The 19080-nt window shown below is 32.4% G+C and overlaps 1 protein-coding gene across 6 annotated transcripts in view; it reads left to right on the forward strand.

Annotated features, from left to right (window-relative positions):
• LOC143235003 (CD151 antigen-like) overlaps positions 1–19080 on the forward strand; it is an 86148-nt gene that overhangs the window by 39302 nt on the left and 27766 nt on the right. Inside the window, exon 2 of one of the 6 annotated variants that reach the window (XM_076472707.1) lies at positions 18334–18449. The exons of the other annotated variants lie outside the window; for them this stretch is intronic. The gene's annotated coding sequence lies outside the window, so the exon portion shown is untranslated. The remainder of the gene's footprint in view (positions 1–18333; positions 18450–19080) is intronic. 6 annotated transcript variants of the gene reach the window in all.

Raw genomic sequence — 19080 nt, forward strand, 5'->3', positions numbered from 1 at the left:
TTCTTAGTTTCATCTTCAGCTTTGTATTCTTGTCTTATATACAGAATTTAAAAACAGTAATATGGATGCCACTATTTGAAGAATTTGTTACCATTGGTGTAAACTAACTAATTTAATCTTGTGTTTCAGTTCCTTGCACATATCTGCTTGTTATGTGTCCTCAGTGTTTTGTGTAACAGTTCCTTGATGTATATTTCTATTCTCATGCCTCAAACGTAGAATGTAAACATACACATTAACTCTAAACGTATGCTTAACTTGAAGAGCCGTTTAGTATTACAATAATCAAAACCTAGAACTATTAATAAAATCAAGCTATGATTTTTACTGATAAGCTTAAAATCCTAACCGTAATTATCGCTTCAATTAAATCTCCTGTCTTCTTACTGGGGCAAGTATTAGTAGTATGGCCACACCGGCAATTACCATCTCACACCTTTGCAATTTTACAGCTATGGAAAAATGATTTAAAACTCTTTTAATAAATAATGAAAGCTCGTAATTGGGTTATAATATAAAATCCGATTACATTTGAGTTAAAATTGACCAACGAACTGCAAGTCATAACTATTAAGTAAAATTGCAGCTTAAAATTAGGTAGTCGAATACATTAGGGATGCACAATGAGTTATATACATCTACCTCTTTTTTTATATTCGTTGAAACGAAGTGTGCACGCAGGCACACATTTATATACTAAGGAGCGCACGCATTTCCAGGACAGACAGAAAATGAGTATTATTATAATATATTTGAATTACATAATTAGATAGGGGTCCTCAATCAGGGTGTCTAAGTTCTTATAAAATCTTAACTTAAAATGTTTGGGGCCTTCCAAATAGCACAACGATATATCTGCGGACTTACAACGCTAAAAACCAGATATCGATACCCTGGTTGAGGACCCCTCTCTAATTATGTAATTCAAATATATTATAATAATACTCATTTTCTGTCTATCCTGGAAATGCGTGCGCTCCTTAGTATATAAATGTGGGCCTGCGTGTAGACTTCGTTTGAACGAATATAAAAAAAAGAGGTAGATGTAAATATACCACAGTAGACCTTTTGTGTAACAGCATATCAAAAACCTATTAAAGGTTTCAAAACGTTCTAACGTTAGGTATTAGAATAATTAGAATAAGTTTATTTATTAATAGTATTAAGTGCGAAAAAGTTTGGCCCTAAACAGATTAGAGAAAAAAACGTACATAAGTTGCATTGGTAATTTATCTCTTTCGTCGAATATAGACCTGTAATAAATAAAAGCTTAAAACAAGTTGAGTTACAGATTTTGGTGTCTGTGATTATAATTCCTTTCACGTTTTCGGGAAGTTCTGTATTTAAAGAAGTACTGTTGCTAAAAAGACTCTGACTGCTTATTCTTGATGACAAGAAACCCACTTGAAATAAAAGTGTATCTCAGAACGGCTGGTATGGACATTAACACTTTTATTGAAAAGGAGAAAACAACGTTTCGACATTTCTAAATCATCTTCAGGTTAAGATGACCTAGGAAGGTCGATACGTGTTCTCTCTCATTATCATTAAAAGTGTTAATCTGATGTTGAAAGTCACTGCCAGTGTTAAGTAACAGCACTATGAAGTACCTTATGCTCATTGCAGATTGTTTTGTTTGTTTTTAAAGAACATCTTAAGCAACGTTGTGCTCTTATATTTATTGCAATAAATAAATTCCTGGCTGAAAATCGTGTTTTCTTCAGTGACAAGGAAGTGGCCCCTCAGTGGCTCAGCGGTATGTCTGCGGACTTATAACGCTAAAATCCGGGTTTTGATACCCGTGGTGGCATAGTACAGATAGTCCATTGTGTAGCTTTGTGCTTAATTCAAAAACAACAACAATAACGACAAGGAAGTGTTAAAAATAATATTTATACATGAATAAAGGTCTTCCTGAAATAGTCTCGTTTGAACATAGCAGTATAGGGACTAATGTATATCATGTGGCACATGACATTCCATTAAAGCATTAATTTAATTTAGTAAAATGTTACAAATTGGTTTTGTTTTTGCACTTTTCGTGGTTTGTCTAAACGTTTACGAAGTCAGTTTTACTTTTCTCTTCATTGTTAACCTAATGGTTTTAATCACTATCAATAACAGAACAGAAGTTTTATTATGCTTCAAAATAAATTTATTTATAACGTGTTTTCGGAATATTTTTCTAATGATGAACTATTTTTCAAAACAAAAGAAATTTTACAAACGTCACGAGTAAACTATTGAGTACGGAATGCACTTACTAGCTGGAAAAGTAATTGTTTTTTTCTGGAAATACAAACACAATTCTTTATGAACGTGGTTAATGCTGAACTTTACCTTCATTTAATATGTATATATTCCATTGATAACGCGTGATATACGCTACTGATAAAGCGTGTTAAACACATAGTTATAAGTTTATTAGAGCATATCACCCATGTGTTGCTTAAAATTCACAAGGGGTAGATTTCAATTTTGTAAAAATGTTCTTTTCTGCTCCCTGTAGGTAGAATCCTATGAATATAAATCGTTTCGTCTCATTCATCTAGTTAAAAATAAATGTATTCAATGTTCTTTTTGAGCGTTGATGTGCTCATAGAGTGCGAGTTGGAAAGTACGCTTTTGTAAGGAAGCTCTATGCTCTCTTTCCATAGAAACGTTTCTAATGTCGTGTAAGTAAAAGTAAGTATCTTTGCAATTACATCAAGTGTTAAACATAAAACATGTACAATAGTTTACAATGCGAAACATGTTTCTATTAGTTCAAGGATTACTATTATCTGGTTCCGGTATGGTGTGTAAAAGTAATTTCAATTTAACCAATAGGAATTCCTTCGATTTCTAACTTGCAATGCATCTGAGGAGCTCAAATAGTTTTTTGTTTTTTTTTGCTCACAGAATTATGGTACAGAATACTTCTTAGCACAGTAAACAATTCTCATACATAATACTTTTAATATTGTATATACAATTATCTTACAAACTACTTTTAACAGTGTGTAAACAATTATTATTCCCACTAGTGACAATAAACCACCACAGCTTGTCATATTAGTAATTTTCTTTATTATAACTCTATTGTTTTCAGAATAATTCTCATCTATTAATTTTCAATTCAGTTTAGAAAGCATCAAGTTATTTAAACACTAAGACTAATACATAGGAGTTTATAAAAAGATGTTATCAACCAAATGGGAATTCGAACTAAAAGTGTAGACCACTGACGTAGTTGTTAGTGAAACCATTCTGAATACGCTGAACATAATACCTCTATTAATACACAGACTTCTAGCAATATTTCCTTTTCATTGCATATAGTAATCAAAATTAACATATTAACAAAGCTCCCATGTATTGCTGTTTCTCTTCATATCTCCATACACCTAAATATTTACTTAAAAGCTGCAATTAAACAGCTTCACGTCCAAATTTTGTTCAACATACATAAGTCTACTTTAACACCTGTATCAAAACCTAAAATGATTTAGGTAGAGCTTGTAAAGTTTTGACATCTCCCGCACTTAATAAATTATAATTTATTAAGTAAATTCCCTTATTTGTTTTGTGTATTTCAAGCATAATGGTTCACAAAAGACTATCTGCATTGTGATCATTTTGAATATCGAACCTCGAACTGTAAATAAAAAAGCCTCAGTTTAACCGTTGAGCCATCTAGGTGGCTAGTATTTGTAGGCACGGAAGCGAAATAAATTTTATTGCAACTAATTAACCCAGATTCTAAAGTAACAACAAAATCTCAATCATTTGGCACTTTTTAAAATTAGATTAAGTTTGTTTTCCCAACAGTTTCTACATAATTTCTGTCTCCTTTCCTAATTCGTCCAGCTGAATGGTCCTTCTCTCTTATGATGTCTGTACACAAACGGGATGTTCTTTCTTATTGTAAAGCATGTTTAAATGGAGTTTATATGCACAATAGTTACCAGTATAATGAAAAATTTCATTTGTTTTTTTTTTATTTCGGGCAAAGCTACACGAGGGCTATCTGCGCAAGTCGTCCTGAATTTAGCAATGTAAGACCATAAGGAAGGCAGCTAGTTATCACCATCCACCGACTACTCTTGGGCTATTCTTTTACCAACGATTAATGTGATTGACCGTAACATGACAATGCCCTCATGACTGAAAGGACTAGAATATATGGTGTGACGGGGATTCGAACCCGCGATCTTCAGTCTTAACCTCCTAGCCATGTCGGGCCTAATAACGAGAAAGAAAAAAAAAACGTGTGATAATAGGAAGCATTTATTAAACGTTTTGGAATAATCAAACTTTCATCAACAGTAATTTAGTGTTGTAATTAAAAACATTGTTTATTTGTTTTGGTGATTGTTTTTGCTCTATCATTAAGTTACGTTTTCCTAAAAGTGAGTCGGTTACCAGTATAATACATAAATATTATTCTAATCATTAAATACAGTAAACATTTTTCTAAACGATCTTAGCTAAATTTACTAATGTAAATCAGATGTGTGTCCAATGAACAAGTGGTATAGCGTATTATATCCAGTTTATAACTGTCGCTTTCTAGTAATTTAAATTCGTGGATATGGTAAATATATTTCGTACATTTTTTTGTTTTACCCTACTTTACAATACATCAATGTACAAGATTACAAGATGAACCGTGACAAAAAATAAAACTGAAAAGTAGTAAAAGCTTCGAAACGGTTCTTTAAAGAGCAAATAATTTTAGATAATTGTGAAAGTTGAAAGGATGAATAAAATGCTGGCTATATGAAATATAACATCAAAGAGAAGTGAAATATGAATTGTCAAATTATATGAATATATATACTTATAAGTCGTGCATTTGTAAATCTCATAGGCTAACTATTTTTTAATTGACTGTTAATCATATCCAGCATCCAAAAGGTTACATCTGTTTGCGGAAAGAAAAATTCTAATTTACCCACAGGAAAAGAAGTGTAACAAGATAACAGTTTTCAATCAATATGCAGAAATAAAAACTACTGCTAAATATTGTGGTATTATTTTCGATCTGGTATTAAATTCATCCAATCATTATAACTGGATTAAATAAAAAGTCAGATGGCTTTAATTGCTATAACACGTATTATACAAATTAGAAGAAATAATCAGGAATTGTTATTCAAATAACACTATTTATAAATCATAAACATTAATGGCTAAATTGTAGTGACCAATATTACTTTATGTCATATTCAAGAGATGTGGTATACTTAAGTTCATTTGTTTACCTTTAGGATAATTATGTAATAGTAGCTGAATAAAACGATGTTTCAATAGATAGTGTATTACGGAGTAAATCTAAATTTCCTACTGTCGTCTAGGTGCAATAAAAAAAAAAAAAAAGATTGAGCGTGGTGTAAAACACAAAAATAAAAATATTTATTTAATGCTCAAACCAATCATAAAACTCAAAAAAGTGTATTTTATGAAGAGCTCCTAGAAAAAGAACCGTTAAGAGGTGGTGTTAAATCTGTTGTCTATGTTCCAGATTGAGAAACACTAAATTATAAACATGAAACAATAATGTTATTATTTTTCAGAATGCAGACACTAACTGTATGACTAATGGCTATTCTCACTGCAAAAGTAAGGAAGTTATACCTGACCTACCAATTGAAAAGATCACTGTCCATTTCTCCTTAGCATGTTCATTACACAGAAATCTTCACACGAAGAGTTATATATGATGTTCAGGTTGAATGACCCAGTTTGATAGATAACTAGGGTGAATGGTACCAGCTTAAGTTCTTGACTAACATTCTTTATTAAGAACACATACACAATATGTAGAACATTTAAAAAATTATATTAATTGAGGGAGTGTATGAAACATGTTGCATGTGGTTAGAGTACTCAGTTTTTAAGTCTCAGGTTCGAATCTCCGTCACCAAACGTGCTGTCCTTTGAACCGTGGGACATTTATAACGTGACAATTAACCTCACTATTCGTTGGTAATAGAGTAGTCCAAAAGATGTGAGTAAGTGGTATTGACCAACTGCCTTCCTTTACACTGCTAAATTAGAGATGGCAAGCACAAGTTTCCCTTGAGTAGCTTTGCGAGATATTCAAAACAAACTAAACCACGTAGTACCATCCATAACGCAGATGTTATCTTAATCAGTCTTTTATATATTTTTATTCGGGAAACGTAACCAAGTGAGGTTTACATAAATATTGTTAAATATAAATTTTCTTACATTTAACTTCGTACATTTAACTCAATCCTTAACTACTCTTTACAATAGTTGTCTTTAAATAACACAATGTACTGTACATGTTGGATTATTTAAAGCATCGTACAAGAGGTATGGCTTATCTTTGTCCTTTTAGTTTTAACAGTAACATCGGTCAAATATAACACATTTATCCTGATTTTTCGTTTATAGAGATAAATATGTGACTCATTTTACTTCGAAACTAATGATTTATTAGTTTTGTTTCTAATTAGAAATATTCGAAAGACATAAGTGTGTATATTGTATTTAATACTTTTTATCAAACATTTTTATTTTTAAGATAGCTAACATGATAAATAGTCGTAATCGCCAGAAAGCATACTTCACTATATCGTGGCCCGGCATGGCCAAGTGGGTTAAGGCGTTTGACTCGTAATCCGAGGGTCACGGGTTCGAATTTCGATCGAACCAAACATGCTCGCCCTTTCAGCCGTGGGGGCGTTATAATGTGACGGTCAATCCCACTATTCGTTGGTAAAAGACTAGCCCAAGAGTTGGCGGTGGGTGGTGATGACCTTCCCTCTAGAGTTACACTACTAATTTAGGGACGGCTGGCGCAGATAGCCCTCGGGTAGTTTTGCGCGAAATTCAAAACAAACAAACAAACACCATATCGTACTTGCATATTTGTGGAAAACTAGTTTCGTTATTGTGAACACGAGAGTTTATCACTCCTGTTCAGAAGACCACCTTCCAATGGTATAGCGGTATGTCTGTGGACTTACAACTCTAGAAACTGTATTTCGATACCCGTAATGAGCAGAGTGCAGATAGCCCACTATGTAACTTTGGACTTAACTTTAAACAAACAAATATTTTCAAAATTAATAGTTCAACCGTTTTTATATCTGGCATAATTTTATAAATTGTTAATTAAAGAAAGTAAATTGACGAAAAAATTCTTAAAGTTTCATATATTTTGTTGTTCTTTGAGATCCTACAAACTTTATGGTTGTGGTAATCGTTAAATGTTAATTTCTTAACTTTCTTTTCGGACTATCCTCATCATGTACGCAGTATCTGTCTAATTCGCTTACTAGTTCGTTTTTTCTCCAATTTTGTTAAAATAATTTACTGTACTATGTAGTAGTCTATCTGCTATTGTTGCTGTGTGTGCATATTTATGAATGAATTCAGATGATGTTGTTCCAGGTGCTTTATAAACTGTTGCAAATAATGTATTTTGTATTGTTTGTAGTTTGGCTTGTTCTAGTTTTTCTTGCATTTATCCATGCAGGGGCTGCATTGTCATTTACGGGTTTAATGCATGTTATATATATTTATATATATATAATATATATAATATTATCTGCCGCTGCTATACTATTCTTACCAGTTAGACTCCTAACATAGTTTGTTCTTCGCCAGATTTTTGTTTTATATTTTTATGTGGTTTATTCATTTTAATTTGGAGTCAAAGGTTAGTCCTAAAAATTTTGCAGATATAGCAGTCTGAAGGAGTGCTCCATTCATATAGGGTTCGCGCCCGCGTCGCGCCAAACATGCTCGCCCTCCCAGCCGTGGGGGAGTTATAATGTAACGGTCAATCCACTTTTCGTTGATAAAAGAGTAGTCCAAGAGTTGGCGGTGGGTGGTGATGACTAGCTGCCTTCCCTCCAGTCTTACACTGCTAAATTAGGGACGGCTAGCAAAGATAGCCCTCGAGTAGCTTTGTGCGAAATTCCAAAACAAACAAACAAACCATTCATATAGATCTTTCGTTGTGCTTTTTGTGTTTAATTAACTTTGTGAATACTGCTAATTATACTTTAGTTGTGTTTATTTTGATTCTATATTTTTGACAATATTCACTTATTCTATTTAATTGTGGTTGTATATTTGTGGCAGCTAATGCTGGCGTTGGTGCACTTTTCCAGACTGCCACATCGTCAGCGAACAGTGAGAAATATTCATGATTTAGATCTTTCAGAGGCATATTTTTCACGTACATGATGAATAGGATAGGGCTAACCAACCCTCCTTGAGGGACGCCAGCATCTGGAGTAAAACATTCTAAGAAGGTCCCTTCAACATTAACTCTACATGATCTGTTTTCCAGAAAGTTTGACAGCCAGCGAATAATTCCACGCGGTTGTCCTATTTCTTGGATTCGGAACCGGAGACCGTTATGCCACACAGTGTCAAAAGCCTTCTCAATATCGAGAAAGCAAGCGACAGTACATTTTCGTTTATTAAAACTGTCAACAACTGCTTCTGTTAGTCTAACTAAATGGTCTGTAGTTTGTTCTTGTGGTAACTTTGATGTGAATGGGAATGTGGAGAGTTTGTTACTGATTATTCTCTCAAGAATTTTGCTTACACAGCTGGTCAAGCTGAGCGGTCGGTAGTTATTTGGGTTATTGGCTGCCTTTCCTTCTTTATAAAACATTAGTACATTTGCATGCTTCCCAGAAACTGGGATATAACCAGAGTATAATGACAAATTAAAACTTGCTGTGAGGTGTTCAAATAATTTTGGAGTGCCTTTTTTTAAGGAGGATGGCTTTATACCGTCTTCTACAGGAGATTTCTTTTTAGTCTTTGTTATTGCTTCTATGAGTTCTTGTACAGGAATTGTGTTTGTGTTGTTGATTTGACAGTCATTCAAACTGACTGGGAAGAGTGGTTCAAATAGGTCAGTGTTATTCATTATAAAGTTGTTTATTTTGTTATAAAAGTATGCGTTCATGTACGGGTCGTTGTGTATTTTAAACGTGTTTTCAAGTCGATGTTTGAGTACTTCTGCTTTTTCTTTGTTTGTATGTATTGTGGTATTATTGTGTTTTAGTGGTGGGTATTTTCTTATTGCTGCGTCTCCATTTGCGAGTCTTTTTAAGTGTATCCAAAATTCTTGCGGATCTGTTTTTCATTTAGTTGAGAGCAGAAAATGTCCCATTTTTCTTGTTTTAATAATTTGACTTCTCCTTTGATTTGATTTCTTATTTTATTTATTTATGTTTCTAATTTTCTATCTATTGTTTCCATGAATTATCTTCTTAATTGACGTCTAAGCTTCATTAGTGTTATTAGTTGTTTATGCGGTTTCCATGCATTGTTTGTGGTTGTATGTTGTTGTTTTGATATTGCTTTATTGATGCTGTTTGAAGGTATTTGGAGTTCAAGTATAGCTATCAATAATTTTTAAATACTCACCAAAAGTGAGTCAATCGGCAGCGCTACCGCCACAGGGTTTCAACCGAATGGCAGGATTAGCTATCATTCTTCTAATTTACTGTTATTTAAAGAAAAATACCCAACTGATTTTGCTATAGCCATGTGAAACAAAAATATGAATAATAATAATATAATAATAAAATAATATTAAAATATTCAACGATGTAGGAAAATTAATAAAATAAATCATCCCTCACAACAGGAGATAAATCTACCATGGTAATCGTCTACTGTTAGTAACTTCACTGAAATAGTCCCAGAAAACCAAGTAGAGACAAACAGCAAACTCGAAAAGTGATTGATCATCAACGTACAGTTTCCAGTTGATGCGCTACAAGTTGCACATATTATTTTCCAATTATTGCGTATTAGTAAAACACCGGATTTTTATAATTGTAGACAGTGAACAATACAGAAAATTTATTCAGGGTGAATAAACGAAGGCACTTGAGTTATTGATCGTTTAAAGTTAAGCACAAGGCAACACAATGGACCTTTTGTTCTCTGCCCATCACGAATATCGAAACTTGGTTCATAGCGTTGCAAGTTCGCAGACGTACCACTGTGACATTGGGGAGAGTACATATGAATTAATTTTAAAACTATCCTAAGGTATACTCAATACTGCATTCATTAGTATTGTCCAAGTTTCAGCCAAAATATTCGCAGCCGATTTTTCTATAGTTTAGACTACAGACACTGTTATAAATGTAGACGCTGTTTACTCTAATAGAACGAAACATTTCCTACTAGTATAAAATGGAGCATTTCTAACTAGTATAACAGTGTTTAAACAGCTTATACATTTCTAAGACGCTTGAATGTCTTCCAAGAACTTCTGTTAGTAGCGAAGAAGAACATAAAGATTTAGAGGATATAAATCTCGACTGTTAAGAATCAATTTTAAAATGGCTCTACGAACATCACAGGAGTTTGTTTTGTAGTTGTGCATAGAGTTTGGCGCAGTTTACCTATATGTTTTTGTTGTAAGCTGTGGTGCTTAAATGACTTCGAATAGAAACTTGGCTATAAAAGCTCTCCTCCTATTTCAAGAATCAATATAAAAATAATCCTATGACAGCTGCAGGAGTTTTTTTTTAGCAAGCTTTCCCAGATTTGAATATAATATTTATAGCTGTTTTTCTCTATACGCTTATGAAAAAATAATTATATGAACAAAAAATAGATGAATTTTGTCTAACAGTTGGAAAATCAACTTTCTTAATGTTAACAATGTTTTAGCAGCATCAGCCATTAAGATCCAAGGTTTTGAATGTTTTAGAAACAAGTCTTTTTTTTAAGATTGTTTTTGCCTGTATATTCTATTAGAAGTTTTGTGAAATTCTTGGCTGATTCCTATTATAAACCACTCTCGTGGTTAATGATATTTTAAAACCTATAATATGAGAACAAAAGAGAATAAGATAACCATAACTGAAAACAATATTGCTAACATTTACTCCTATTCCATTTAACCAACAAAGATGAAAAAATCTTCAGAAATGTTTTGAAGTTTCCTATCATAAAACAAATACAACATTTGGGGAAAACCAACGTATACAGAGCAATACAAACAATATAAATTTCTACAAATCTTATAGCAAAAACTTGGAACTGTAAAATGTAAACCCCCAACAGTTTAAACAATGAATTAAAGAGTATCTTCATTCATAAAAATGGTTATCTGGAAGGAAAACATTAAGAAACAATATACAAAATCAAAACAAATAAATCACTCAAAATACGAAACAAGACAGCAAGCAACTATCACAAGCACTATCCCTTTCATCGGATATTTCAATAACAGTCTTGTCGGAATTTGAAACGACTAATAAAAAAAACACAAAATTAACGTCGACTCGTTAACAATACAAAATCTGGGACTAGCAGTTAAAGCTATCATTAGAATAAATAATTCCAAACAAAAAAGAACTAATCAAGTAATATATCAAATCAATATGACACATGTAAACGATTTTATTTAGGTGAAATTAAAACATATGTTTAAAAAAGGATCTAGGAATACTTGAAAAAGAACCTTAAGTTTTCGGACATTTAAAAAACAATTTACTCCATAAGTGAAAACGACGTTAACATTATACGTAGTGGAAATGATATAAATAAAATTTAAAAAATGAAGAAACTTTACTTATAATTAAATTTGGTCACTTCTTTCAACAAATATACAGTGACTCCTTTCTATCTTTATTCGTTATAATTCGTATAATTCTGCGCTATGTTTTATTGTATAAGTGTTTTTATTTTTGTGAAACGTTTATTGTCTCTTTGAATACTCACTATTCAACACAAACACTTCTGAGAATAATCGTTACATATTGAATTTCTAATTCCTGTTAATCATACATAGCCTAAAGATGCCTCTGTAAGCTTCTGAGAGCTGAAACGTCGCAGTTTTAATTACCTAAAAGAAACGCTTCACTTTAAAACTGTTTACAATATAACATACTGTTTGTTGTTTCCTTGGTAACTCAGCGATAAGTTTGAGGACTCATAACGCTTAAATACTGGCTTAGATTTTTCGAGGAGTACATAGTCCATGTAAGTTAACGGTAAAATAAACCAACCAGTTTATTTCATAATATATGCGCTACAAAAGATTGTACATGATGTGATTGACTGGCAGCTAGTCAAAAGCACTATTCACCAACTCTTGACCTAGTTTTGTCTGACCGGCCAGCGAAATCTGACAGTCATTCTGATAGTGAACTCAAAGCCTTAAATTTCAGAACACGTTTAGGAGGCAACGAGCAACGAACCGTGAACCTTCTTATTCACGCTCCAAGCATCGAACCCTTAGTAAACGTATGGCCTGATAAAACCAATATCGCACATAAATTTGACTAAACTGTATAATGTACAAAAATAATAATAAATAATGTTACCACAAATAAATGCACACGTATTTTTTTTTAGATTTTGTAACAGTTTCAAAGAAAACATTCCATTAAATTGTACTTGAAAGCAAAAACAATTAATACTAAACTATCAAACATTTCAAACAACGTTTAATGTATTTTAACTGTTTACATAAATACAGCGATATTGTCAATAGACCTACATATAAATAATATAAACAAGCAAGAAAACTGACATAATATCTTCTTGTTTACGCACAAAGTCATATGACTACAACTTGCGTTCCAAAAATTCTTTTAAGTGAGTGGCTAAAGAAATAATTTGGTACAGAGGCATAAAAGGACTGAAGTAACGTCGAAGTACTCATTTAAAAACGGCTGATATGGGTAGAGAAAGTACTAATAGAGGAGAAAACAACGAAGGTCGAAACGTTGTTCGCTCCTCTATTAGTGCTTTCTCTATCCATACCAGCCGTTTTTAAATATATAATTTTCCCTACAAGCGGGTTTTCTCGTCATTACGAATGTCGAAGTACATAGCAGCAAACCACCATTGAACAGTTAGGACGAGCATAATAATTAATTAAACCTGGTAGTTAACGTTATATTTAATAATCTATGATTGAAATTAGACTTAAAAATGGAATTAATGTTTTCATGATAAACGATTATATTACTCGGTAAAGTAATATTTTGTTATTTTGTTTCGTTTTGAAATGTACTGACACAAGCGAAAACGTGTTCTACTTTATTATCTTACTCTCATTCGGTTGCCTATGATAAAATATTCTGCGCATGATCAATCGATAATGACTAAAACTCATTTTTTCCGTTCTTCTCCTTCATCGAGTTCATCCTGTACATTTTCTTTTGACTGAAACGCAATTACACCTTCACTCACACGTGTGTACATCTTTCCGTCTATGAGAACAGAAACATGTAATTCCATATTTTCAGAAATTAATAGGCGATCTGTTTATCCACATTGTTATCATGCCAATATCAAACTATAAAAATCACTTTCACCCTGACATAAATGTTTACCTTCTCCAAGAGTGAACCAGTTTCTTTTAAATCGGAAATCAATACTTTCATGTGACGCAGTAATAAAAGTGAGGCTTAAGAACAATGAGTCATGTGTGAAATGTTTCTTTTTTCTTATGTTCTCGAGAATATACTTTCTCTTCTTCTCTTTTATGTTTATTCACTTTTAAAATAATCATAATATTTTTTCTGTCTATGGTTGTAGAATTTCGCGCAAAGCTACATTGAGAGCTATTTCCTTTAGCCATCCTTAATTTTGAAATGTGGCCCAACATTGCCAGGTGGGTTAAAACGTGCGACTCGTAATCTGAGGGTCGCGGTTTCACATCCTCATCACACCAAACATCTCGCCTTTTCATCCGTGGGGGCGTTATAATGTGACGGTCAATCCCACTAGTCGTTGGTGATAGACTAAAGAGAAAACAGCTAGTCAGCACAACTCTCCACCAACCCTTAGGCTACTGTAAGACCACATAATGGGATTTCACTGTCACTCTTATTACGCAACCATGACCCTAAAAGTGTGAACCTCAAATTCCTAGTCCGGAATAATTCCGACCAGTGTTCGACCTTTTTTTGGAATAAGATTTTAAATTGAAAATTATGAATAAAACATATTGACATTTAAAATGAAATGGATTGACTACAATACAGGCAGATCTATATATAATTTCTGTCCGTTTTTGCACGAATTTTATTCAGAAAAGTCTTGTCACTACAGGTTGTAGTTTACAATGAGTTCAGTATAGTGAGAAACAGAAACACGTTATAAGATATTGGCCTACTTTCGAAGATGTATCATTAACAAGTAAAATATATATAACGTATATCATTAAGGTTTTGTCATGTAAATGGTATATGCTTATAATTTTATTAAATAAAACGTGATTGTTAGTCTTTCACAAATAACTTTGTGTTTTCACGAAGAAAAAGGTTGATTATGGACTCCAACACCCTTATAAACACTGAATCCTCTGTACGAGTCATTCGAAACGATGAATTTATTTATTCCAAAATAAATCATCTCTCAAAAAAATGGGTGCATCGCATCATCATTATCCACTGAAAATATAACTTGTATGAGTTGATACCACAGAAATACCACAAGTAGCAAAGCGGTATTAACTGTGAAATAAACTGCCACTAACCGGGTCTTGATATTCGTGGTGGGCAGAGCACAGATAGCCCATTGTGTGGCCTTGTGCTTAACTCCAAACAAACGAAAACAAATTGGGAAAGAAACTATTCAAATTAAGCATGGATTTAAAAGTTGTTTATGATAATAATTTTTCAGTGCTAACTGTTAGTACATTAATTAAAAACAGACTATTATGTTGTACTCTATTCAGAAAGAAGAAGCCCTTAGTAACAACAAAATGAAAGAACATAATTTCTATTTCAGAAACACTACTAATGCCTATACTCATAGTTTGTTTTTAATTTCTTAATGAATTATTATGTATTTATATATACTTCGCTTTTAGCGAAAACAAAACATAATATATTGTTCCCTTTTCAAATTGTAGCGGATTAAAGAAAGGTCTATTACTTTCGCTGAAAGTTACAAAATATTAACATTGGTTTGAATTTCATGCGAAGCTACACGAGGACTATTTCTGCTAGCCGTCTCTAATTTAACAGTGCAAAACTAGTAGGAATGCAGCTAGTCATCATCACTCAACGCCAACTCTTGGACTACTTTTTTACCAACGAATAGTGGGATTGCCTAAAACATGATAATACCCTCACGGTTGAAATGGCTAGCATGTTAGGTGGAACGGGGATTTGAACCCGGGTCCCTCAGATTATGAGTGCCTTAACCACTTGACTATGTCAGGCCTCCCAAATGTTAAGAACAATACTTTAAGATTTTCAATGACGTTTCCAATAAACTGAACTTAGTAAAACACTACAAACATAGGTCCATAGCTAACTGATACTATAATATGTTCTTCTGCTTCTCGATAGTAACTAACTCTATTAGGATTTTCGAATAGTTTGTATTTTTCCCATCCCACATATACAATCCGTAGTCCTGACTTCACATCTGTGATTGCCACTTGTTTGGTCTTTTTGAGAGCGGTCTGATGCTTTTAAAAGAATTTACGAAATAAGATTTCTATCATCTGAACTGTACTTTACTGAACTAGCAGGGTTTCTAATATATGAACTGTATTTTACTGAACTGACGGGATTTGTAACATCTGAATTTCATTTTACTGAATTAATGAGATTTGTAACATCTAAACTGCATTTTAGTGACCTGACTGGATTTGTAACATCTGAACTGTATTTTAGTCACCTGACTGAATTTGTAACATCTGAACTGTATTTTAGTAACCTGACTGGATTTGTAACGTCTGAACTGTATGTGACTGACCTGACTGGATTTGTAACATCTGAACTGTGTTTTGTTGAACTGACTGGATTTGTAACATCTGAACTTTATTTTAGTGACCTGACTGGATTTGTAACATCTGAACTGTATTTTAGTAACCTGACTGGATTTGTAACATCTGAACTGTATTTCAGTGACGTGACTGGATTTGTAACATCTGAACTGTATTTTAGTGACCTGACTGGATTTGTAACATCTGAATTGTATTTTAGTGACCTGACTGGATTTGTAACGTCTGAACTTTATTTTTTTACCTGAGTGGATTTGTAACTTCTGAACTGTATTTTAGTGACCTGACTGGATTTGTAACATCTGAACTGTATTTCAGTGACCTGACTGGATTTGTAACATCTGAACTGTATTTTAGTGAACTGACTGGATTTGTAAAATTTCTCAACCGGCAACTACTTTCATGAATTAAATGTTTTATTTGTTAACGAGTTTTCAACAAATGTAATTGGTGCGAGTAAGGTTTTGAGGACGTATATTCACTCTATTTTTAAGCGTTTATACTAATTTGATATTAAAGCAAAACTCTGGCTGTTTAGGCCTAAATTAAAGTTTTAGTGATTTTATTTCTGTTATTTCAACTCTGAAGTGTTTTGGTTTTCAGTTTCGTGGAATTTAGTCTCTTAATATTGTCACAAGAGCATTAGTTTAGAAGAAAATTTTTATAAGATATCAAAAAGGTTCCCATAAGAGCTCACTCTTCAAGATTTGTCCAACATCCTTTATGTAAAAGTTCTACTTTGTTTTTTAGAGAAATTATTCCTAAACATTTATATATATGTTGTAAATTCAAAGTAAGGTTTCAGTTCTTAGGTGACATCTTGTTCCAGGAAAAAGTAGTATTCTAGCCAATATACACACATTGATTTGAAATCAAAATTAACGCACATCATTTTAGTAAAGGTAAAAATTATAACTAAACATCTAGCAGTTTTTAAATGTTCAACGTTCAGTTTTCAACATTTTTTTTCTTGTTAAATATCTATATTATTAAAACTAACTTGTTTATTAGGAGTCAAACAATTTAAATTATTTCACTTTTCTCTGTAGTTTATTATTGTTTTATACACAATCAACATTTTCACTACATTGTCGATTTATATCAGTCGTATATTACCAAGTAACAGCAGTTAGATACAAATATAAGCAACCCCTTCACTCACAGTGTACTTTGATCATAAAGCTGAAGTTTAATCAATATTTGGATTAACATTATTCTGGAATACCACTTCAGAATAACCTAATATACAACAAGTTGACTTTGAATAAAGTGATATTTGGATTAAACTGAGCAGTTATGTGATATTGGGATTCTTCTCATTACGTGGTCAAAATAATTTATGATTTTGGCTTTAGAGTAAAAGCAGCTTATAAATGAGAAAAATTTGTTGTTGTGAACCAGAGCTAAAATATGTTATTGATTTGGAACTAATGTGTCTATTATAAACATGTAAGAACAAATGCTTGTAAGAAAAACATATTATTAGTAATATGTTGCATTTGCACCATACCATCTTTAATTGGAAATTAAGTTCAGGTTTATTATGTCAAACACATGACAGAATTCGTCTAGTACACACACACACACACTCACACACATATATATACAATCAGTGCACTTTACAAATAAGTGCATCAGTAGTTTTGGTTATAGTGAAGAGCAAAATAGCATTTTCTAAACATTTAATGTTGAATTATATCAATAATTAATGACAGAAAGTATTCACAATTGTTAACATTTCACAGCAGAAATATTTTGTTTAATTTACATGTAGTGTGTTTGATATTTGTTTTTGTTACTCGAAATTCCGTTTCATGTAGTAACTGCTTAACTACATACAAGGAAATACTTAATGGTTTAACAACGTTGATAAAGTTTCAAAGTTTTGTGGATGTTTTTTTATGCTGAAACAGAAAATGATGTGTGTCACAGTTTCTAACTGAATGTTCCTGAATGAAACGATCCCTATACGACATATTGGATATTCATTGTAATTTTGTAGATTTTCTGAAACGTGCATCATTCAAAGACTGAGACAAAAAACCGCTATCGCAGTCTGTGTTTACAATATATTTTAAAATGTTTAATGGAGTGGTAGTCAAGTCCGACCTTTAACTTAACCGGTGATTGAAAGAGTCCTGAACACAAATATTTCTCTTAAATACATTCCTCGACTGTTCTCATTGTTTTAATCTATATTTCAAACTCCTGCCATAAAACGATAACCAGTGGTAAATATATATATGAATAAATATTCAATACGTGTGATATCCAAAATTATTAATAGATATTATAGGAAAAATAAAGTGTTTTAGAATTTCCTTTACGTTGTTGAACTCTGTGAACTTTATCAAAAGTAGTCAAAGGTGGTCATCAACTCATGTATCATTCACGTAAATCCTGGCCAAAGCATTCTGATGAATTAATAAAATGCGTAACAAATGATATTACTTTCACAAACAAAAACAACAGTAAATATAAATATTCATTTTCCAAATCTGAATACCTGTTATTATTAATTTTGTTATAACTGAGAATTAAAATAATAATGCGTACAAGTGTGTATTTTCTTATAGCAAAGTCACATCGGGCTATCTGCTAAGCCCACCGAGGGGAATCGAACCCCTGATTTTAGCGTTGTAAATCTGGAGAGATACCGCTGTACTAGCGGGGAGCAATACGTACAACCACTGTAAGTTCACGTCTGCACAATTATTCTGTTTGACTGAAGTTTATGGTTTTTATCCTGTTTTTATAATCTATTATATCTACTAGAGTGATGATTTGAGTTCATAAGTTTACACTTTCTCAGGTGTTTTTACCTCTACATCTAACACTGTATTTCACCTTGTCTTGTATTTCTTGAAGATAAAAAAAGAAAAAGATGCTTTTCCCTACATTTTGCTTTTCTTACACTGCCATACTGTCTCTTTATTCGTCACTGCAGTCAAGAAACTTGGCTTTGTGCCAGTCGCCATTGAGTTCGATTAGCTATTCGCTAAGAATATACACCCTTACTTAAAGCGTATTACGTTGATATACTGGTGATAGCATTAAAAGATACAGCCTTACTTGGAGCTAATTGTGTTGATATATTGGTGATAGCTTTAAAAGATACAGCTTTAATTAGATTATATCGTGTTTATACTACAGTGATAGCTTTAAAAGATACAGCTTTAATTAGATCATATTGTGTTGATACTATAGTGATAGCTTTAAAAGATACAGCTTTACTTAGAGCGTATTGTGTTAATATATTAGTGATAATTCATAAAGATGCAGCTTTACTTAGATCATGTTATGTTAATATATTAGTGATAGTT

The sequence above is a fragment of the Tachypleus tridentatus genome, chromosome 12 (assembly GCF_004210375.1).
Source record: "Tachypleus tridentatus isolate NWPU-2018 chromosome 12, ASM421037v1, whole genome shotgun sequence".
Classification (NCBI taxonomy): domain Eukaryota; kingdom Metazoa; phylum Arthropoda; class Merostomata; order Xiphosura; family Limulidae; genus Tachypleus; species Tachypleus tridentatus.